The sequence below is a fragment of the Trichechus manatus genome, unplaced genomic scaffold (assembly GCF_000243295.1).
Source record: "Trichechus manatus latirostris isolate Lorelei unplaced genomic scaffold, TriManLat1.0 scaffold00039, whole genome shotgun sequence".
In the NCBI taxonomy this organism is placed as follows: Eukaryota; Metazoa; Chordata; class Mammalia; order Sirenia; family Trichechidae; genus Trichechus; species Trichechus manatus.
In genome coordinates, this window is record NW_004443975.1 from 7,510,092 (window position 1) to 7,533,481 (window position 23,390).

The following is a 23,390-nucleotide window of genomic DNA, read 5'->3' on the forward strand; positions in this document are numbered from 1 at the left end:
TACTGCATCTCCACAGCCTAGAGAATGCTGGGCACAAAGTAGGACTTCAGTGTACAGCTGACAATGTGGACTAACAGAAAACACAGACCTATACCTCCAGGTATGAGACATAAAGTAGGGGCAGCATCAACAAATACCAAACCAAACCCACTGCTGTCGAGTCAATTCTGACTCATAGGACCCTACAGGACAGAGTAGAACCGCCCCACAGGGTTTCCAAGGCTGTAAATCTTTATGGAAGCAGACTGCCACATCTTTCTCCCGTGCAGTGGCTGGTGGGTTCAAACCGCTGACCTTCTAGTCAGCAGCTGAACACTTTAACCACTGTGCCACCAGGGCCCTTTCAACAAATACAGCCAAACCGAATATTCAATAGCCCAAACAAAACAAATACAACATGCAGAACAAGGGTTGCTGGCTTTCCTATGTTGCCATCCAACCCGGGGACACCTCCAGGGACACAGTACGCTCAACACCTGTGGGAGAGAGGAAGGGTGGGGAGGAAAGGGACTAGTTATCCAGCCCAGGTTTAAACTTCCTTGTACTCCTTCCTTCCTATCTAGCAAGATGCCCCTGTGCTTTGTATGAAGGCATCTGCCCCAGATTCTGAAACTCCAACATGACCTACATTCCAGAAAAGTTCTGACTGATGAATGGGCACTGAGGTGGCATCAGCTGGTGCAGGGCATCACAGCATCTGGTTCCAGGGGAGGTGCACGGGGGCGTTTTCCATAGGGGGCATTCCAGCTTGCTCTGGCTTGCTTAGGGCTTCAGAACTCAGTTCAGGGCATAGGCTCTAATCAATGAAATAATTACCTTACCCAATGGGACACTCAATGAATTTATTCAATGGTGCCAAATATGGGGAGCCCCCTTTAAATGGAAAAGCAAAAGGAACAGAAGAAAGACTGATTTGTTAAAAGATGTGTCAGAGCAACTGAGTCAGCTGAGTGTTAATCCAAGGCAATGGGGATGACACTGCAGGATCCACGGAGAACCGACATCACTGTGAAACTGTCAGTGCGAGCACCTTTCTTTCGAATAGGGTTTATTGAGCTTCTACTATGAGCACACTCGGCACTGTGAGACACAGAAGACTCTCTCTCTCTCCTCAAGACGCTGTGATAGATAATTATTTAAAAAAACAACTAACAATTGTGGTTAGGATGTAGTTTCACCTCACATGATCTCATTTAATCTTGGCTGTGAATCAGCCATGTTATTATTGTTGTTAGGTGCCCTCTAGTCGCTTCCAACTTACAGCGACCCTACGTACAACAGAACGAAACACTGCCTGGTCTTGCATCATCCTCAAAATTGTTGCTATGTTTGAGGCCACTGTTGCAGTCACTGTGTCAATTCATCTCACTGAAGGTCTTCCCATGGCAGGGATTATTTTCCCTGAGAAAACCACGACCTGGGCTGGGACAGGGGGGAGTGGGGCACGGTTGAGGGACAGGAAGGCTCCATGCGGTAAGGAACTTTCTCCAGGTCACTCAGCTATGCAAATAGTGCAGGAAGAGCAAGGGCTGCGAACCACATTCACGAATCCCAGCCCTTCCCCGGAGCCTCAGAGCCCGCCTACAACAGCACCACGGAAATAAGATACAACTCGAGCCAGCTGTGAGTACATGAGGACCAGGAGACGAACAAAGGGAAGCGCTGAGGGCAGGGGCCTTGCCAGTCGGGGTGCTCAGAACTGCTGGGGAGGGACCAGCCACTATCACTTGTATCTTCAAGCCCACAGTGCCCTGCAGAGAGAGCAGCTTTCTGTGGTAGCCCCTCAGACCAGAGGTCATGTATAGGCGCTGTCCTGGCAGTGCGCAGACAAACCAGGCTCCTTCTGATTCTACCTGAAAGGTTTGACAATAACATAGTCTATAGACAAGGAAATCCGAAGCGTGGCGTTCCTCCAGAGAAACCTGGGCCCGGGCCCGGGCCAGGGCTGCCAACACCTGTGAGCAAGTGAATTCCAAAATGTACAGTCACGGGTTGGCTCCTTCAGACTCGCTCCGTGTGTCATCGGAAGAGAAGTGAAGATGAGGAGGTGTATACCTGTTAACAGTCCTCACTGAGGTGATATCCCTCCCATGTCTTAACACCCTTGGGGAGGGCATGGAGATCATGGGGGTGGGGGGTACAATGACACTTCATTTTCTAAGATCCCAGGGCTTTGGAACCTGATAGCTCCTACAGAGGCACGATTCTTGTTGAATAAATAATTCTAAGTCAGTGACCTAACGGGGGACCCGTGTCTAAAATACAGTTCGATGTCTTCAATTTTTATCACATATATGCTTCATTTTTTTTAATACCTACATTTCTCTTAAGTGTATGTGAAAATGACATAAAGTCAGCCCTCCGCATCTGCGGGTTCCACATCCGCGGATTCAACCAACCACGGCTGGAAAATACTCAGGAAAAAAAAGTTCCAAAAAGCAAAACTTGAATTTGCCCTAAACCGAGCACTCCGCTGAATTTACCGAATGAAGTGATAGACAGGCATCCCCTGTTGTAACCTCCCACCATTTCACAGAACCTCAGTCTCTCTCCAGCACTCCTTGTTTGAGCACTGCTCACCTCCCATCTCCTTCATTCGCTACTTGTGAGCACCCTTTGTTTCTGTGAAAAAATGGCTCCTAAAAGGCAATTAAGTGGTCAAAGCAATCGCTTAAAGGCTAAATGTGAAGGGGTTGAGGAGAGTGAGAGGAAGGAGTTTAAGGCCAGTAAGGGACAGTCGGCTAGCTATGGGAAGCGCTACAGCCTCAAGAACTTCAAGATCAAGGGCCCAGGCAGCATCTGCTCCAGAAACTCAGAAAAGAAAAAGGGTACCTTCCAGAGCAAGCCTTCAATTGTGATGAAACAACTATTTACAGAGCATTTACACTGTATCGTTGCTATTGTCGTGTGCCATCAAGTTGATTCTGACTCATAGCGACCCTATAGGACAGAGTAGAACTGCCCTACAGGGTTTCCAAGGAGCAGCTGGTGGATTCAAACTGCCAACCTTTTGGTAGCAGCCTGAGCTCTTAACTACTGTATTAGGTATTATAAGTAATATAGAGATGACTTAAAGTATACGAGAGGATGTGTGTAGGTTATATGCAAATGTTACATCATTTTATGTAAGAGATGAGCATTCACAATTTTAGTATCCGCAGGGGTCCTAGAACCAATCTCCCTCAGATACTGAGGGACGACTGTACTGTGTTGTCATAAAATTGATTTCCAAAGGTGGAAAACATATAGGATAATCATAATATTAACAATAGTACTATGTTAATCATATTTATATAGTACTCACTTTATACCAGGAATTATATACCAGGTATACCTGTATACCATATTTTTACGCAAACAACATGCATGTGTTAGTCATCTAGTGCTGCTATAACAGAAATACCACAAGTGGATGGCTTTAACAGAGAGAAATTTATCTTCTCACAGTCTAGTAGGCTACAAGTCCAAATTCATGGCGTCAGCTCCAGGAGATGGCTTTCTCTGTCAGCTCTGGAGGAAGTTTCATGTCATCAATCTTCCCTTGGTCTAGGAGCTTCTCTGTGCAGGAACCTCAGGTCCAAAGGACACGCTCTGCTCCTGCACTGCTTTCTTGTGGTATGAGGTCCCCAACTCTCTACTTGCTTCCCTTTCCTTTTATTTCTTGTAAGATAAATGATGGTGCAGGCCACACCCTAGGGAAACTCTGGATCAGGGATGTGACCTTAGTAAGGGCATTATACAATCCCACCCTAATCCTCTTTAGCATAAAATTACAATCACAAAATGGAGGACAACCACACAATACTGGGAATCATGGTCCAGCCAAACTGATATACACATTTTTTGGGGGACATAATTCAATCCATGACAATGCGCCTTCTACATTTGTTTGCCAACCATGCCCTCCCCCCATTAGGTATTTTTGTAAGTGTGCTATGCTAATTTTTTTACAGCAACATGTAAAAAAAATTGGCATAGCAATGCTTATGAAAATACCTTGTGGGGGAAGGCACAGCTGGCAAAAAAAACATAGAAGGTGTGTGTTATTTGTGTAAAAATATAGCACACTATACCAGGAATTTAAGTACTTTACGTATATTAACTCATATAATTCTCATTATAACCCCTTGATGCAGATTCTATTATTATGCCCATTTTAAAGTTAAGGCACAGAGAGGTTAAATAACTTGCCCAACATCACATAGCTAGTAACTAGCAGAGCTTGGATTTAAACCCAGGAAGCTTAGCCCCAGAGTGTATATTTTTAACAACAAGGCCACTTCCCTTTTGGTCATTAGCCAAGCTCTTAACCACTGCGCCACCAGGGCCTCGAGGTTAAGGATAGGGTTGTATAAAAAATTATAGGCTAACTAACGCAAAAGAGACAGATACAAACTAGTGAAACCAACGTATTTCTCCTGTCAGAATCAAATATTCATTGCTGAATAAATAGCAAAGGATACTACTGATCTTTTAAGCTTACCCAAGTCCCTTCCAGGAAGACAATGAAATAGAGCACTGGACTTGAGGCTATACAATCTGGTTTTAAATCCTGGTTCTATCACTTATTTTATTTATGCGTTTAGCAAACACTTATCAAATATGAACTAGGTACCAGGCAATGTCTGGCTAGTTCCCTTAATGTTTTGTATCCTAGCTCCTCTATTACACGATGGGAGTAGTTATACTTGCCTCACAAGGTTGCTAATGAAAGTTAAATGAGATAAGGTGTGACCGTTCTTGACTCCTGGTTGACACTCAGTAATAGCTGACTGAATACATTTTCTCTTGCCTAATTCCTCACAATTGAAAGAAATCCTTGATAATGATCAGATATATAAATTTTGGTGCTTGTTTTTCCAATGAATGCACTGCTCCTGCCTGGCTGTAGACAAATATACATAAACAGCCACCTCATTACTTCTCCTCCACCCTGTTTCCTACCCTCAAGCCAGGCAGATGTGACACAGGCAGGACACTGGTAAGCATCATTCCTTTTCTATTATTCCCAGAAGAGGTGGGAGAAAGAGAGAAGAGAAAGGAGGAGAGAGATTTTAAAAAAAGGGGGGGGGGGTGTGTGTGGGGACATTGAAGAAGAAAAGGAAATAAGATGTAAAGATAGAGATGGCCTATTACTTCTTTCCCTTCCCTCCTAACGGGAATTTCCATCTTCAATTTGTCTCTGGAATGTCCTATAGCCTCAACCATGCCCCCAAACTGAAGGTAACCAGAAACTTTTCCAGATCCCTAAAATCTTCTTTGGACCCAATTGCAAGCCTTAACTCCTTCCTGTCTTCCCCACCACTACCACCACCATGTACATACTCAAATTATGACCCTTTATTTTGCAACATGGCCAAAACAGTTACTAAGTTTCACTTCTTGAGTATTCATTAATCAAGATAACAGAAAACTCAAATACAAAGACCACGAAGTCTTATATTATTAGTTATTCACTGAGTTCATCTTGTCTAGTAAGCTGTAGGATTTCAGAAGGTAGAGAACATGTCTAACGTATCATAGTATCAGTGAGTATTTGTTAAATCCATAATCTTGGTTTATGATACATATAGTGTTAGAAAACAAAAAAGATCACATTTCTTTGAAGAAATATTCTACACAGGTCCAATGTCTAGGTAACTTAAATAAAGACTGCTTTATTTCATCTGAGTAAGACGACAAGGAAAAGTCTACCAATAAACAACCACTGCTTCACCACGTCTTATGAAATAGGGCCATGGTCCTACACATCTGAAAGAGGAAGTCAGTAAATGATACTTCTAAGGTCACCAGACAGAATGATATTTAGGATGATATGGGGCCAGTTACAAACGTCTCTTTCCAACCTATTCACTTCAGCTTTAACCCCATTCTCACTTCATTATAATTTGTTAGTGTGAAGTAAACGAAATCTTGGGAAGTGTTGCTTCTGACTAGCAACGAAGTTTTATTTCAACAGAAGATAAATTTCACCGAAGAGGAAAACATGCTAGGCAAGTCCAAACATGTCTGCCCACCTAGAATTTGATTCCCCTAAGAACCACCTTCTCTTCCCATCCCATCTTCAACCTTATAAAGTGTAGATGTTGTGAAAGTTTCTCTTTGCTCTAGATACTATGAGAGAGACAGTGTCTCACTTCATTCTACAAACTAGGGTATAAGAGGAGTTTTTGAGACAGGGCGTTTTTACATTAGGCACTCTTGCCAAATTCTAAGAAATATTCCTGTTTCCCATCACGTGATCCCTGACTTTGCAAAACTGTGGTTTGAAAATGGAAACAATAACAATCCCATACAGCAATGACTAACACTTTATGGGGACACTGAAAATATTTTAAATATTGTTCATGATCCTTTTTTGAGTTATAAATGATAGTCAAACAAAGGTCATTTCCTTGCATTGCTCATCTTCAGAACTGCAGGTCCTGCAATAAATAACATTCACAGATGATTCCTGCCTTTGAATATCAACAGCCTCCCTCTTTGGAGCTGACAGGTACTCCGAGTAGAGCACTAAACTTGTTGGAAGGAGACCTGGGATCCTCTGGATCTTTTTTCCTCTCTTTAAAATGAACGATTTAGACTAGAAGCTCTGGTTTCCTTCCAGCTCTGATTCTAGATCCAAGATGGTCACAGATACTTTGTTGTCGTTAAGTGCCTTCGGGTAGGTTCCTACTCAGAGCAACCCTATGTACAACAGAATGAAAACACTGCCCGGTCCTGTGCCATCTTCACAATCGTTGCTATGCTTGAGCCCGATGTTGCAGTCACCGTGTCAATCCACCTCATTGAGGGTCTTCCTCTCTTTTGCTGACCCTCTACTTTAACAAGCATGATGTCCTTCTCCAGGGAGTAGACCCTCCTGATGGCATGTCCAAAGAATGTGAGGCAAAGTCTTGTGATTCTTGCTTCTAAGGAGCATTCTGGCTGTACTTCTTCCAAGACAGATTTGTTCATTCTTTTGGCAGTCCATGGTGTATTCCATATTCTTCGCCAACACCATAATTCAAAGGCATCAGTTCTTCTTCAGTCTTCCTTATTCATCGTCCAGCTTTCCCATGCATATGAAGTGACTGAAAACACCATGGTCTGGGTCAGGTGCATCTTAGTCCTTAAAGTGACGTCTTAGCTTTAACACTTTAAATTAGAGGTCTTTTCGGCATCGACAGGATGGCAACAGGTTTTTTGTTTTTTTTTTTTTGGAGCAGATTAGACCTCCCTCATTCTTCACCCCCACGCTGGAGTCCCTTTTCTCCTTAATGACAGCATCTGCTAGAACCAAACCCATTATTTTTGAGAGGGCACCAAAATCACTGTAGGGAAGAACAGTAAGGTGAGCCCACTGAGGGGACCAGGCCAGGTATAAGGAAAGACTCCAGTGTGAAGTGAACAATGAGTATCTCCTTGTAAAGTAACCCTCCTTAACTGATCTCACTACATGACTCATACAGAAACATCTCAGTTTACCACTGCACATCTCTAAGTGTGTTCTATACTCGTCCCCCCCGCCCCCCCCCCAAAAAAAAAAGATATGGAAGGGTAAGGGAGAGAAAAGGAAGGTTACAGGTAGCAAGGATTGGTGGGCAGGCCTTAGGAAGAGATAGGCTGCAAGAGGTAGAGGAAAAACGGTAAAAGGGAGAAGAAATACCAATTGAAGATGCAGAGACACACAGAAGCAGCACTGCAACCAGAAGCAGAAATGTGAAACACTGTATTATACCACTACTACTACCCATTGCCACTGAGTCGATTCCTACTCACAGCGATTCTACAGGACACAGTACAACTGCCCCATAGAGTTTCCAAGGAGCGCCTGGAGGATTTAACTGCCTACTCTTTGGTTAGCAGCCGTAGAACTTAGCCACTATGCCACCAGGGTTTCCTGTATTATACTATGGGGATCTAATTCACACTTCATTAGTATCACAACAGAACACAAAGTTGAGAAACACTGCTCTTATCTGCTTCTCACACCCCCGTGGGGCATCAGGAATATCCATGCTACCACAGTGCCACCTAGTGGAGTGGTGGGACTTGGCATGACCTAACCAGAATTGTCTAGAAGTAGGTCTATACTATAAACATTCCTGGTCATAAATACAGATGACAGAATGTATCACTGAGGAATATGTACAACTGAAGTTCACAAATTTTTATGTCATACAGATTAGTTCCTCTCAGGGCAAGTGAAGTTTAACTTTATATTCTACAGTCTGAAAGATCCCTTCCCCCTTTATAATCAGCTCAGTTATCAAAGAAATTCTTAACGAAAAATCCAATGCCCTTTAAGAGATGTATCTTTTCTAGCAACATAAAACTATCTCCCTTATTTTTCTAATGATGTTTATTTTAAGCATCTCTTAAAATTATAGAGCTGTATCTACAGTTACATAGATCAATGTAGTAAACCCCTAAGTTTATTATGTATGTATAATATAAACATCTCACATATATTAGGTAAATTTTTAAAAAATTATTAATACCATAATAATTTTTGCTGCTTTTCTTTCTCCACAGTCTTTCCAGGAAATTCCCTTCAGTACAGTTACAACAATATAAATCTCAGTGATTTATTGTGCAACTAATTATACTGGTGATTGTATGATCCAGGACATGGGGCTCCAGCCGTGTTATTAATTTTTCTGTAGCCTCAGGTATGAGTTTGGGGAAGCAACATAAGGTGAGGACAAAAGCACATGCTTTTGTTCAGATCTCAGCTGGAATTCAGTCACTATCACTTACTGAGTGACCTATAGCTTAATATTTAATTTCTCTGAGCCTGTCTCATCATTCCTATCTGTAAAATGGAAATCGTAACAGTGACTTCATGGGATTGTTGTGAGATTAAATAAAAATAGGTATGCCAAATGGCCAGCACAGTGCTGACAATTAGAAGGTACTGAGTATATATTTAATTATCCTTTCCTGAAGACACTCAGCAGAGAAATAAAAATTCTCATTAGTCCAGCTCTCCTAAGTCTCATCTCTGATTTGTTTTATAAAAACGCAAAGATAAGAGACAAGAAAGGCCCTCCAACATTTTGACACCCCCTTCCCACCCCAGTGTTCAGTTGAAAGTCAACCACTTAATGAGCATTAGAGTGAAGGTGGAATTATGCCAGCCCTGGTACCTGGGAGAGTTCATAACACACTTGACTTTAATTCATGTGTACTATAATCCTGCGGGTTAAAGGGCCATAAAGTTGTTCTGGTTTTTCTTATACTTCAAAGGAAGCAATTTAATGGCCATGAATTACAGTCTCCCGATTACACTGTAACTATGAAACACAACTGTTCTGGTATGATTTCTAGCCTGGCTCCTTCACCAAAGCAACTTCAAGGAAAGAATTCAAACCAAGTAACCCTTCCAGGCTTTCATCCAGCTTCCTCATGCAGGATACTCTATCCTTGGAAGCTCAAAGCATACATGCGCACACTAAGGGTTATGTGGGGGGCCTGGAGCAGGGTCGACCATAGAGTTGGGGTGGGGGCAACACATAAAATGAGGAGCAAGCTACAAGCTAAACACTATTCTCTGGGGAAAAACACAGAATGACGGATGTTACTGGAAATAAAAGACCAGGGACTCATAATAAAAAATTTAAAAGAGGGGAAGGTTACATTAAGAATGTTAATAATATCCCGCAGAGACTCAGGAGGTAAAGCATACAGTACACCCTTCTCATGGAAGGAATGCAAACGCTCATGGCTGGGAAGCAATCACAAACGGTGGAAAGAACATTATACTCAGAACTAGAAGATTTGATTTCAATTGTGGTCTCTCAACTAACTGGCCGTCTGACCTTGGGCGTCTTCCCTCAACAGGGACTTTCTCAACTAAAATGGGGACCGTCACCTAACTCTAGAAAAGGTTTCTGGGAAGGGAAAGCATGCTCTCCTATCCCCCAAAGGAATCACTTTTCACCTTGAATACAAATTTCCCCACAAGGCCAAAGACAAACTCATACCCTTCAAATGCCTTACCTTCCACAGACTGGGAAGGGCAATGTGGTCACTGGGGGTTGACAGCAGAGTTCTGCTTAGCCAACCCTGGGGGAAGATGTCCTTAAAGTTTGATCATTGCTGAGAGGCAACAGGTTAAGTCAGTGAGGTCTGTTTGCAAGATGTCCTTAAAAAATAAAAATAAAAAGTAAACGGAATTCAGCTACAGCCTTTCCAGTGTCATGGATCAACAGACACTTAAAATAGGCCACAGGTGATGGAATTTCATCTGTCTCAGATGACAAAACACATGGCTTTCAGCCCATCAAGAACATACAATATGGCCTCTGGACTTTTCTGGTGCCAGCAGCTGCCGGACCAGGGGCCCAGACGGTGGGCCAGTCGACGACCCGGTGCTCCATGTCTAACCAGCGTTTACAGGAAGGTGGCTGCGCCAAGGCAGCAGAGGAGGTGCCTGAGGACAGAGCCAGGGTGGTAGAGAAAGCATAGCTGCTGCACGTTGCTGGCATCCGTTAGTGGTTCAATGTGCACATGGGGTTCGGCTTCCTGTCCATGACTGCCTGCACCGGGGTTGCGCTCGCCACTGCCCTCCCCACCCCCCAACCCCCCACGATGGACGTCTTTGTGCACCAGAGTAAGTTGCACACGGAGGGCTTCTGGAGCCTGAAGGAGGAAGAGGCAGTGGAGTGAAGTCTGCTAAAGGCCTGGAATGGATCCGTGTCACAGGACCGGGTGAAGTGTTCCGTACTGGGAGTGAGAGATGGCCGGGGGGAAGAACACGCAGAAGCGCAGGTCAAAAGGAGGCAGGTGCTACAACTGTGGAGGCCTAGACCATCATGCCAAGGAATGCAAGCTGCCACCCCAGTCCAAGAAGTGCCACTTCCGCCAAAGCATCAGCCATATGCTAGCCTCATGCCCACTGAAGGCCCAGCAGGCCCCCAGCTCACAGGGAAAGCCAGCCTATTTTCGGGAGGAAGAAGAGATCCACAGCCCTGCCCTGCTCCCAGAGACCCAGAATCAAGCCCCGGTGGATGGGAACTATCCTTTTCCTATCAGGAAGTCTCAAGGGACAGACCTCAAGGGACAGACACCAATCAGGAGAGTGGAGAAAGTAGGATAGGGTGGGTAGGGGGCAGCTAGCACTGCCATGTATCTCAGGCCGGAGTCCACAGCATCACCCCCTCTTCCCACTTGGTGAGGGAAGGAGTGAGGCAAAGGAACTCCAACCATGCTTTTTCCAAATGCAAGCGAGGGCTTTCAGGAGAAATCCCCCTAGAGCCTGCCAGCTTTATCTGAGGCTCCACCCCTAGAATCTCTGGCTTTTGAAAGCGGCCTGGATAGGGAAGTTTTCCTTTTAAAGAAGGATATGTAATTTCCCATGCCAGAGTACAAAAAGATTAAGCATGAAACTAGTCTGATGGACCCAACCCAAAAGCCGCTACATTCTGGGGGAGGGAATCTCTCAGGGGTGGGGCAGAGCTCTTCCATGTCTTGTCTCCTCATAACCCACTGTTGAGACAGGGTGCTGGAACTGTCCCAAGCAATGGGTTGTGATGACAGACAAAAAGAGTGGTTGGGGAACAGCTGCAGACCTGCTGCTCCTAAACTCATCCCATCCCATACTGGGCCTATACGGTTTGTATGTTCCCCTGGATAACTGCACCCTGGGTCCCTCTTTCTCCAGAATGCCAACTGCACCAGCTGTGTGTGAATGATGTATCTTGTGTATTTTAACTTTTTTTTTTTTTTTTTATAATATAAATATTCTGGTTTTGTATTTTTGTATATTTTAATCTAAGGCCCTCATTCCTGCACTGTGTTCTCAGGTACATGAGCAATCTCAGGGATAAGCTGGCAGCAGCTCCAGGTGTGCACAGCAGGAATACTTCTTGCTGTTGCTGTATCACCTCAAAGATCAACAATATGGAATGTACAGTTTATTCACTACCTCATTTTTGCCAATGAGAGCTGGCTTTCCTGCCATAGTGTCCTCTTGAAACCCGTCCACCATGGAAATGTACCACGGGAGACGAGGTTTTCATTGGGCTGCCCCATGACTTGATCTCCTTCTACTGGAAGATCGGGAATTTGTGCCAACAGGAAGGTGGTGCACGAGACGTTAGGAGAGGCTAGGCCAGGTGAAAGGCTCAGAGAGGAAGCCAAGGCTAGGTGAGGGTTGTCTATTAATGTAATAGGGACTCCTGTTACAAACTTTTAATCCTAGGGCATGGGACTCATTTCACACACCAGATCCATCCTTCACTGGGTTGGGCTAGGCCTACCATGCACAATGGGTGTGTGTGTGTGAAAATCCGAGTTGGTAGCACAGGTTTTAAGAACGATAACTCTATACCCATCCTGTGCTGCCCAGGGATGGATATGCGAAGCAAGGACGAAAATCCTTAACCTTTTTAAAATTCTGGACTTTTCCTGCTTGGCTTCCAGAAAGTCTCATAAGTGAGGGCTTCTTTGTGGTGTCCGGAGCCAGCGTCCCGACCTGCGGGCGTAGTGTGATGGTAGCTAAAAGAGAAAGGGGGTTTTGTTGACATGCTGGGAGATGAGTGCAAACCTACCTTACTGTGTTGAAAAGGGGCAAATGCAATAGGACACACTGGGTGATGTGTTTCTGATCCTGGGTTCACGTCTCTCCCAAATGTTGCTGTGAGTTGGAATCAACTCTACAGCAACATATTTGGGTTTTTTTATGGCTCTGTATTTGTCTGGGTTTTGTACAACTTTACAAGTCGCTGATTTGGTGATTGTTAGGTAGACTCGTTTGTGTAAATATGTGTTAGTCTTTCTCCATGTTCTTTTGGAGTTTTTATTGTTTACAAACTTCTTCTGTATTGAAAGAAAAATAGCCGAAGCATCTTTGACAGAAGGTTCTGCACCAGGCAAAAGGATCTGAAACATAAGGTTGGGGACCCTTCTTCTTGAAGTGGGGGCCTTGAATCATCCTTTCTTTTGTGTTCCCCTTCCCCTATTTCTTCTTTGGAACCAGATAATCTGTCCTAAACATGACTCCTACCCTACCTCCACCCCAGCACTCCCCCCGAAACCCACACACATACACAATTTTGGGGGTGTCTCCACAACTCTTAAATATCTTGTTCAAATAAACCTGAAGAAGCTGGGAACAGTTCATCCCTCGTTTCCAACCTCCTGAGTCAAGACCAGTCCTTGATGTGATTCACGCCAAAACTTATTAGTATTTGGATGGACCAAAGCTACTTAATCTCCAATCACACGGTAGAGGGAAGCAATGGGGAGGGCGGGGCTACTACACAGAAAGTGGGAGTAGGAGACCAAGAGAGGGAAATGAATGTTGTTTCCAAGTCACTCAGGAACTTTTATGGAGGTGCAAGAAACTTATGTCAAAGTGGCCAAAAGATTGTTTAATAGGAAATGGATGAATGTAACTGCTAGAAACCAAAGCTCTGTGTGAAATCTTGAATTTAAGGGGAGGGCGGGAGGGTAGAAAAGTGTATACCTGCCTCTTCTTTCCCTGATCCCTTCACCTCATTCCTGAACTGCAGGAGGCTGAGCTCTATTGGGCTTTGGTGACTCCCATCACTGGCACGTGTTTATTTGATGGTTGATTTCGCTGTACTGGGAACTTCCTTTCCCTTCTATCATTTTGTAACACGTCAATCCTTTTGCCTTCCCTTCTCTTTTCCCTGGGAAAATACAATGAATAAATACAGACTTATTGGTACTGAAAAAAAAGGACATACGATTTGGAAGTGAGTTGTCCATAAAGGAGCCCTCTAGCAGACCCCACAACTATATTAACTGTTCTCAAAATCAGGAACACAACAAACACATAATGTCAGGAGTATCGATGACTTAACAAAGAACAAGACAAAGGCATGTAGATGCTCTAGAACATAAAAGCAATTAACATCATGCAATTCAAGAGCAGAAATAGCCAGAGTTTGAGGAAAAGAGAGAAAAGGATACTAGATTACTCTTTCCTGATCCAGAGAAAAAAATGCAAGGTCTTTCCCTTTCCCCTTCTTCCTGCTATCACTGTTATGTACTCATGTACTTCTGAATGGGGCTTTCCCTGCTGGTACAGAACTGAAGGCCCACAGCTGAGGACAGAGGTGCTAAATTCACCATATTCTAAAGAGACTGCTGGGAAAACTGTTTGATTGGTGCCAGACATCTTCCCCAGGGCTTACTAAGTAGAACTCTTCTATCAGCCCCCAATGACCACACTGTCCTTCCCAATCTGTGGAAGGCAAGGTATTGAAGGGTGTGAGTTTGTCTGTGGGGAGGTTTTGTGCTCAAGATAAAAAGTGATTCCACTGGGGATGGAAGTGAGTGCCTTCTCTTGCCAAGAAGGAATGATCTGGATGCCTACAGGAAGGGGAGTCTGCTGTTAGTTCCCTGGTCAGACATCTATTTGGGCAGCCAGCTTGCTGATCTCTCTTCTGCCTACCTGAGCCAGGAATAAGAAAATAGAAGAGCTGACAGGGAGGCAGTGGCATAGCCTGTATGCCCACCATTTATTTTGCCACAAATACATGTACATCCTATAGGACAAGTGGACACCACAGAAGGTAGCTAGGCTTGAGCCATCTTGCTGCTGCCTAACCTCGGAGGAGGCAAGTGGAGCCAAGAGCCAAATCTTCCACATCTAGCGACTCCACAATGAAGTTGGGGGACAGCAGGGAGGAGGTGGGTAACAGTGCCCACTAAATCCCCCACAGATGCACGCTTTAAGAGTCAGCATTTAGACACCTGCCACAGAAGGGGTATTAGAGAATCAGTGACAACCAATACTTGCCCTGTGGGGGAAAAAACCAAAAATGACATTTGCCCTATACCATCCCTCCTACTGGCCCATGGCACAGCCCTATAGTAGAAAGGAACATGAGGTACTCCAATTCATGGTAATCCCATGTATGTCAGAGTGGAACTGTGCGCCATAGGGCTTTCAATGTCTGATTTTTCAGAAGTAGCATATTCTTGCACAAATAACGCATGCCCTCTGCTGTTGCTTGCTGGTCGTGCCCACCCCCCACGAGGTATCTTTACAAGCGCCGCCATGCCAATCCTCTTCCACAAGTTGCTGTAAAAAAATTAGCATAGCACGATTACAAAAATACTTCACGGTGGGGAGGGCATAGCTGGCAAACAAACACAGAAAGCTTGCGTTATCTGCATAAAATACGGCAGACTGCTAGTCCTTTCTTCCAAGGTGTCTCTAGGTGCACTTGAACCTCCAACCGTTCTGTTAGCAGCTGAGCATGTTAACCATTTGTACCACCTAGGGACTCAGTGGTATGGAAAAGGCAGACCCTACATCCCCTACACCTAAGCTCCTTGAGTTTTAAGTCAAATCTGCGATGGGGAGAAAGAGAGATTTCAGTCAGATATAAGATTGCAGTTTTAACTGGACTGGAGTAATTTTAATAAAATATGATGGGAAAACCAAGAGAGATGCCCAATATCTCATTAGGATTCAAGAATTAGGAGATTATACACAGAACAACTGGTAGCAATAAATACAAAAAATCAAACCTTTCAGGTTTATACTCTAAGGGATGGGAGGATCCTTAATAAAGAAGATTCATGTGTGTAGCATTTGGGTGTTATGTGGGGAAAGATGGAGGAGCTAGGGCAAGATCAGGCAATATGAAAAGGAGATAAAGGAATGGAAGAAAAGGCAGAAGGGTAAGACGAGAAATACAGTCCAGGGCAATCTGTATACAAAAGTGGGGAGCAGGGTTAAAGACATTAGAAAAATAACCAAACTGAAATACTGAAAAACGACAGTAATCAGCCCATTAAAAAGGTGGTGATTTATTTTAAAAGAAAAAAAAAAAGTCTAAGTTATAGTCCCTGCCCAAAGAAGCTTACAACAAAGTGATGCCACAGGAAGACAACTGTCCTGGGACAGTAGCAGTCTGGAAGAGGTACTGACGGTACCACCCAAGCTGTGTGGCAATAACGAAGTCTCCTCACTCCTCTCAGCCCTCCCTTACCTGTAAACTACAGGAAGAGAGGAAGGTCCAAGGAGTCAGGGGTTTCAAACCCTGATGGTAATGAGGGACCACAAACTATGTTTTCTATCCCGTGACCTTAGATAAAAAATGCCCTTACTCATATATGCCCGGAGTCTGTACTGGGAAAAGCATCAAGAACCACTTGCCCATGTGATCTCTAAGGCCTCTTATACATCGTATATATAGCTCAACATAAATATAAAATAAAGGTGGGCCTCAGTGAAAGCCATAACAACCTGAGCTGAGGACTGGCTGAGCTGCAGTTTCTGGGAAGGAGGCTACCCGCTCACCTCCACTTCCCTTGGACCATTAACATTTTCTGTGCTTGGAAGCCTACTGGGATCCTGGAGGAGGGAAAGGCTGTGTGAATGCCACCACTATTTTCAGAGTCTGAAAAGTAAATACTGGTGGCTCTGGCAACCACAGTGCTTTGGGAGTAGCTGCAGCTCTGAAGTTTCCCTTTCTTTTCTCCAGCAACACCAGGAGGGAGCCTTTAATGAGGAGCTGCAGGACAGGGAAACAAAGCAGTAGCGTCTGCACACAAAACAAGGTGCTGGCAATTTTCTAGGTTTCGTTTCTTATGAATGCCAAAGTCATTTGTTTTGGAAACAGGAGCCTCTCCTTTGCCCTCAGCATCCCTGTTAAGAAATTAAACCACAAGATTAATTCTGTTTAGGCCTGCAATGCTGGCAGATTTTCCAAGACACCATAGCACCCTCTCCAGGTGAAGCATTCAAGTACAGGGAGGACGAGTTTAGGCTCTAGGGTCAGAGAGGCCTAACTTCGATTACCAGTTAAGCCACCTGCTAGCAGTGAGACCTTGGCCAAGTTATTTAGTCTCCACTTCCTCCCCTTAGCTGGAAAATAGGGTTGCTGTGAATTGCCTGGGCCCTACATAGTAAGCCCTCAGTAAATGTTCACCATATCAGACAATGGTAAACCTAACAAAAAATCTACAGGAGAGCTAGTGTAATCTTGGGCCATGATGTGATACCATGCTCAAAGTGATTTAAAGCAGCATTCTTGATGATGCCTCATAGTGCTTCTGATTGGAGTAGGTGAGTAATAAACACTTCATGGATCCTTGTAATGGGGAAATACTAACATACAGGAAGTTTAGATGCTTTCTCCAGGTTGTCTTGGTGCAGAAGAGCCTGGAACTAGAAGACAATTAACCTACTCTTAAAAGTCCTTCCATTTCTGGGAAGATTTCATAACCATAACTTCAATGCATTCTCATCGAAGCTAGTTTTTTTCACATTTTTGAAGCCATGAAAATATTTATGAATACAAATTTTACTGGAATTTTGATGAATCTGTAACATATATATGTGTTTTTGTGTATGTATATATATGTGTATATGAGACTGTATATATGTATATGTGCATATACATATATACATATACATACATATACACAGTCTCACATATACATATATACACACACATATATATATGAAAGGGTAATTTCATGTACATGAAGGAGTAATAAAGCAGGAAATAATATGCTGGCTTGAATATGTAATACAGCGGAAAGAATATTAGATTCCAAGTTAAATCACCTGCTTCCAAATGGCAAAGGTCTTCAGGTAAGTCTCAACCTCTCTGATCAGGTCTTAGTATTCTCATTATTTTAAAAAGGAGACATTAAAAATATCTTCAGAATATTGTTGTGACCCCAAAGAGGAATAACGAGAACAATGGAGAAGAAGCTATTGGGAGGTGATGTTGTCTCCGATCATGCATGTTATAAAGTTTGTTATCATAAAGCTTTCTTGGTATTGTCCCCAATTAGAATAAGAGTTTGAAATAATATTTAAAATCATAAGAAATTTCTCTGTTTCTGGATTTCTGAGGGAAACCACAATACAGAATGACGTTTTTCTGTCTATTAGGGGCAATGATTTGGTTGTAGTAGAAAAACAGGGACTTTTCAAAATAGACTTTTGCTCTTGTTTTCTCTTTCTGCTTCACAAGTTCACTACCAGACCTCACACCAGCAAGGAAGCTTCTCCATACAGAGAAGGATGGACCTACAATGCCAGCAGGGTAATCACAGCAAGAGGTGTGTCTAGCTTTGTCCCTGGACAGAAAGCCTGCAGTCAGATGAACATATAGCCAGAACCCGACAATGTCAGGAAAAAAGCCTAAGCGTAATTTAATAAGCTCCCTCTCTCTTTTCGTCATTTCCTATTATTTTGATTTGCTTGCAGGAGAAATCTGAGTGCATTTTTGGCAGGCAGTTAAATGAATTATCTTTGCCTAGTCACTGGATGAGTAGTGTGATAGAGAAAATCCAAATTGGAAAAAAAATAAGGGAGATGGGAAAAAGCTGATTTCCCATCTTAAAAATCTTTCCCTATTTTAAAATATTTCTTGGATTAAAAAAAAAAAAAAACAACTCACCCATGTGTAAGGTTTGGAGGTCTAAAATCATTATTCCGAAATACAACTGTTAGAAGATGTCATGGTTTGAATTATTTCCCCCCAAAAATGTGTATATCAGTTTGGCTGGGCCATGATTCCTGGTACTGTGTGATTTTCCTATATGTTGTAAATCCTGCCTCTATGATGTTAATGAGGGAGGATGGGTGGCAGTTGTGTTAGTAAGCCAGGACTGGATCTAGAAGACTGGACTGTGTCCTGAGGCAATTTCTTGAGATATAAAAGAGAAAAGTGAGCAGAGAGACAGGGGGACCTCATACCACCAAGAAAGCAGTGCTGGGAGCAGAGCATGTCCTTTGGACGGGGTCCCTGCACAGAGAAGCTCCTAGTCCGGGGGAACAATGAAGAGAAGAAGGCTGACAGAGAGAAAAAGCCTTCCCCTGGAGCTGACGCCCTGAATTTGGACTTATAGCCTACTTTGACTGTGAGGAAATAAACTTCTCTTTGTTAAAACCATCCACTTGTGGTATTTCTGCTACAGCAGCACTAGATGACTAAGACAGAAGGTACTAGGTATTAACTATGGTGTGTTCTTATTGATACAAATTTGGTGTCATCTATATAAATGTTATGTATTGAGGCTCCAAAATATGAGGCTGAAGGCAGCTAAGAGAAAATGGTGTCTCCCCAAGGAAAGCTGTATTTATGCTAACATATCTGAGTGTTCTAGAAAGCTTTGGAGAATCCCTTTCATAGAAAGGACATCTGACATGTTCCCAGAATCATGAGGCTACATAACGACTGGAGAGGTCATCTTGTCACCACATGTGACCTGGGGAGGGAAAATGCTAATACCGTATTGTATTTGGACTAGAAATCTGCATTTTAAATAGAGAGATCTAATGTTGGGAGATCTAATGGTATATTAGCAAGATAAATTTCAAATGCATACACAGAATTATACGTAAACAAACCTCAAAATCTCCTTATTTTGGGAAAACCAAGGCCTAAGAGCTTAAGAACTTGTCCAGGGTTGGGAGCCAGCCCTCGGATGTCTTCTGTCTCCCAATCTATCTCACTGCTCCTACACTTTCTTTCACTATTCTTCCCGAGCTTTGACTTTCTTGAATTTAAAATGTCAATATCAGCATCATTGGTTGGTGTCAATCTTGTATAAGACAATTTAAAGTTTACTAATAGTAGTTTAGTATGGTCAGCCACGTGAGCACTACAGGTTTGGCCAGTGTGCATGGGAAATTTAGAAAAGGAATGTAAGGAAGGCGGGAAATTTAGAAAGCCACCTAGGCTACTGTCTATGCTGTGAGTGGGCATTCCTAATCACCAAGGCCCCAGTAAAAGCTCTCTAGAATTTAGAATACTGAGAAATGGTTTAAAAACAGCAACAGCTTCAGTGCCTTTATGTTGCCTTCTGACCCAGCTATCTGTTTTTCAACAGAGAGTTCTTTAACTCTGTTAAAGCCACTGGATTGTACCATGGTAATTCTTATAGAGAGTCCCTGTCTGGGTGGTGTAAACAGTTAACGTGCTTGGCTGCTAACCAGAAGGTTAGAAGTTCAAGTCCACCCAAAGGTGCCTTGGAAGAAAGGCCTAGCAATCTATTTCCAAAATATCAGCCACTGAAAACCCTATGGAGCACAGTTCTACTCTGACACACATGGGGTCACCATGAGTTAGAAATCAACTCTACAGCAACTGGTGGTTGGTAACTTACGAGATTCATTGAAACCTGCATGATCACACATCATCTGTCAGAAACTCCTCTTCTAGCATAAGCTCTACTACACAAACTGAACCCCAGCTCTTACTATGCGCAACAGCTATCCTTTTCTCATTGCAGAAGGACTGAATCCTAGTAACAGAACAACTCAGCTGAGGCCCAAATGAAATCAAGTAAGGGCAGCAATAAAAACAACCAGTCCTGGCTATTAGGAACTGTGGGTGAACTGCTTGCTGGATGACAGGGTGTGAACCAGTAACACTAGTCCCAAGCAGTTCCCTACTTTTTCATCAGTCATCAGCAGCTATAAGGGACAGAAATTTGTTTTGTTTTGAAAAAGCATAAAAATGGAGAGCCCTAAACTCCACTATGTGTACTTATGTGTTGAAAACCACACACAATGTAAATAAGGTCCTGATGTATATTTTACATTTAAATTATTTTTTTCTACACTGTAAAAACCCACATCTGATGAGCCATTTTATAACAAATATATGAGATTATAAGTAAGGAGTAGGACTTTCCAGGTGAGGAGACAAGAGAAAAGCTCTCCAATGTTTACTCCTAGCATTTGCCCCTGTATTTGTGCAACAGAGCTTCAAGCAATTCTCTGGTTTAAACAACAGGTGGCACTGCCATTTCTACATTTTCCCTGGCAACAACCCTTTGCAGTTTGCAATTTTGCCTTCCAGGAAGCATTTGCAGTTTTTGTAATCATCTCCATCGATAGCATGTACATATGTTCCTATGTGTAAATGCAAACACAAGTAGGGAAACATCGGAATTTGTGTAAATGCGGTTTTATCAATCGCTACCTTCCCCCATACCCACGCCCCTCCTCACACAATCATCTACACACAGGCATTATTTTCCTCAAGGAAACATCACAGTACGGAAAACAGATTCAGCCACATTTGTTCTGATTTTCAATTATATGGAAACCCTGGTGCCGTAGTGGTTAAGAGCTACGGCTGCTAACCAAAAGGTCAGCAATTCAAATCCCCCCATCTCCCTGCGCACACTCAAGAGAACAACTATATCCCAAGGTGCTAGGGCAAATTTTAGGCCAATAACTGAGAAACCTGGGACCTGGGAAGTCTGTCATGTTTTTCAATTCACATCAAGGAGAAAATGCTGCACTACTGTCGATTTTTAAGTATCGTCTTCACTCTTCTGCACCAAAAGAGCATGCTTAATATCGGAAGAACGACAGGCACAGGGATTACATTTCCACAAGGAAGGCATAGAATTCAAGACTGTTTTTCAAATGTGCCAAGAAGACAGATTATATTTCATAGGCTTTTTGTGCGTGCTTTAAATACGAGAAAATAGCTATGTCAAGAATCTCTCATTCAATACCTACAGCTCATGTTTTTATTCACATACATAATTTTATTATGTACCAGAAGGTACTATCTGAAATCCAGACTATAATGTAATAGTTATTGGCTTGATATATTAAATTAATTTTGAGTTTGTGGGGTGGTTTTTTTTTTTTTTTTAAATTAGGACAGTTTAACAATGGAAGTCTTGCCAATGCAGCAAGAACAAGATCAGACTGACTGATGGGCAAGTCACAGCCCAAAGGGAAGTGCCAGGTAGGATGCAATCGGACACATTTAGCTGGAGTAGCACTCAAAAAAACATCTGTGTAAAAGTGGACGAGTTAGTGTGGGGGAAATTACATGAAAATCATGGGCTGAACTATGAATGGAAGATATGCTTTTCTTGTACTGTCCTTGTGTCCCTGTTATATAGTAACAAATATCCACACTCTGCTTTCTGAGAACATAGGGCTGGAAAAATTCCACTCAAGAGGCCTTTGGGTATGCAGTTTACAGCAGCTTATTAATATTATTTTACAAATAGAGACACAGAAAGAGAGAGAAGAATACAGGGAATAAAATCAAATATATAACCCAGAATTCAAAGGCATTGGAGAAATTTGGCTTTCAATCGTAATTCTGTCCTTAAGAGAAAATATGTGTCCTAAGCAACAAATTGTGGATTGTAGCCCATGTGACTTCCTAGTGATCAGATAACACTGTGTTCGTGCTTTCTGGAGGAAGTGGGGGTTCATGAAACAGCACGAACTTAGAACCAAGAGACATGGGCTTAATCCCAACTCTACCACTTACTAGCTGGTTAACCACGGTCACATTACCAACCTCTCTGAACCTCAGTTTCCTAATTTGTTAAATGACGATATAATATACTCTTTATAAAGCTCTTCTGACCACAAAAGATTATTTGTTTATAGTAGGTGTTTAACAAATGCTAGCTTCAGGCTTCTGACTTCAGTAGATAGCTTGTTTTAATCTCTCATTAAAATACCCATGAAGATATACAGAATCTAGCCACAGTACTATCAACTCAAGATAAGAGACGATCTTATATCCAACAATCTGAGGAAAATTCCCTTTAAGTGCAGTACTGATGGCTGAGTGTTCTACTCTCTAACAACTGGATGTTGTTGTTGTTAGCTGCTGTCAAGTCAGCCCGACTCATGGAGACCCCACGCACAACAGAACGAAATGCTGCCTGGTCCTGCACCACACCATAATCAGCTGCCGATTGAACCACTGTGATCCATAGGGTTTTCACTGGCTGATTTTCAGAAGTAGATTGCCAGGCCTTTCTTCTTAGTTTGTCTTAGTTTGGAAGCTCCACTAAAACCTGTTCAGCATCAGAGCAACATGTAAGCCTCCACGGACAGATGAGTGGGGGCGGCGCATGAGGCACATTGGCTGGGAATCAAATCCCGGTCTCTTGCACGGAAAACGAGAATTCTACCACTGAAGCAACTCACAAAAATTGAACAACTGGATGGCATTTTTAAATCTAAGATCCAGAAGTCCAAGCATTTATCCCTCCTAACATGAAAGCGGGTGTCCTGAGCTGGCCACCGCCAGGCTGGTCCTGTCTCTCTACTGGCAAATGTAAACTAGAAACAGAAAAGCATGTACATCAGCGTAGAATGAGGGAAAGGGAACATCATGCGAACGTCACAGAAAAAAGAAGCACACATTTGAAAATGTTTCAACACAGGAAACAGAAGAAATACTTATGCCTTCAGTAAGATGTGAAAGGGCAGAGCCTCTATGGAAGAGGAGCAGGGCACCAGGGGGAGCGAAGGGGCAGAGATAAAGGCAGAGTAAGGAAGGCACAGGAAACTCGTTGAAGTAGAGGAAAAAAGAATGCAAGGGAACTGAAATTGCATTTGTTGTTGTTGTTAGTTGCTGATGAGTCAGTTCCAACGTACAGCAACCCTTATGTACAACAGAACGAAA

The 23,390-nt window shown here is 43.0% G+C and overlaps 1 protein-coding gene and 1 pseudogene across 1 annotated transcript in view; one reads left to right on the top strand and one right to left on the bottom strand.

The window, feature by feature from the left end:
- The window catches only part of SMYD3 (SET and MYND domain containing 3), an 816,669-nt gene that overhangs the window by 282,553 nt on the left and 510,726 nt on the right, over positions 1 to 23,390 (bottom strand). The gene's annotated exons all lie outside the window — the stretch shown is intronic.
- On the top strand, positions 1,469 to 11,083 carry LOC111820470 (protein lin-28 homolog A pseudogene; annotated as a pseudogene).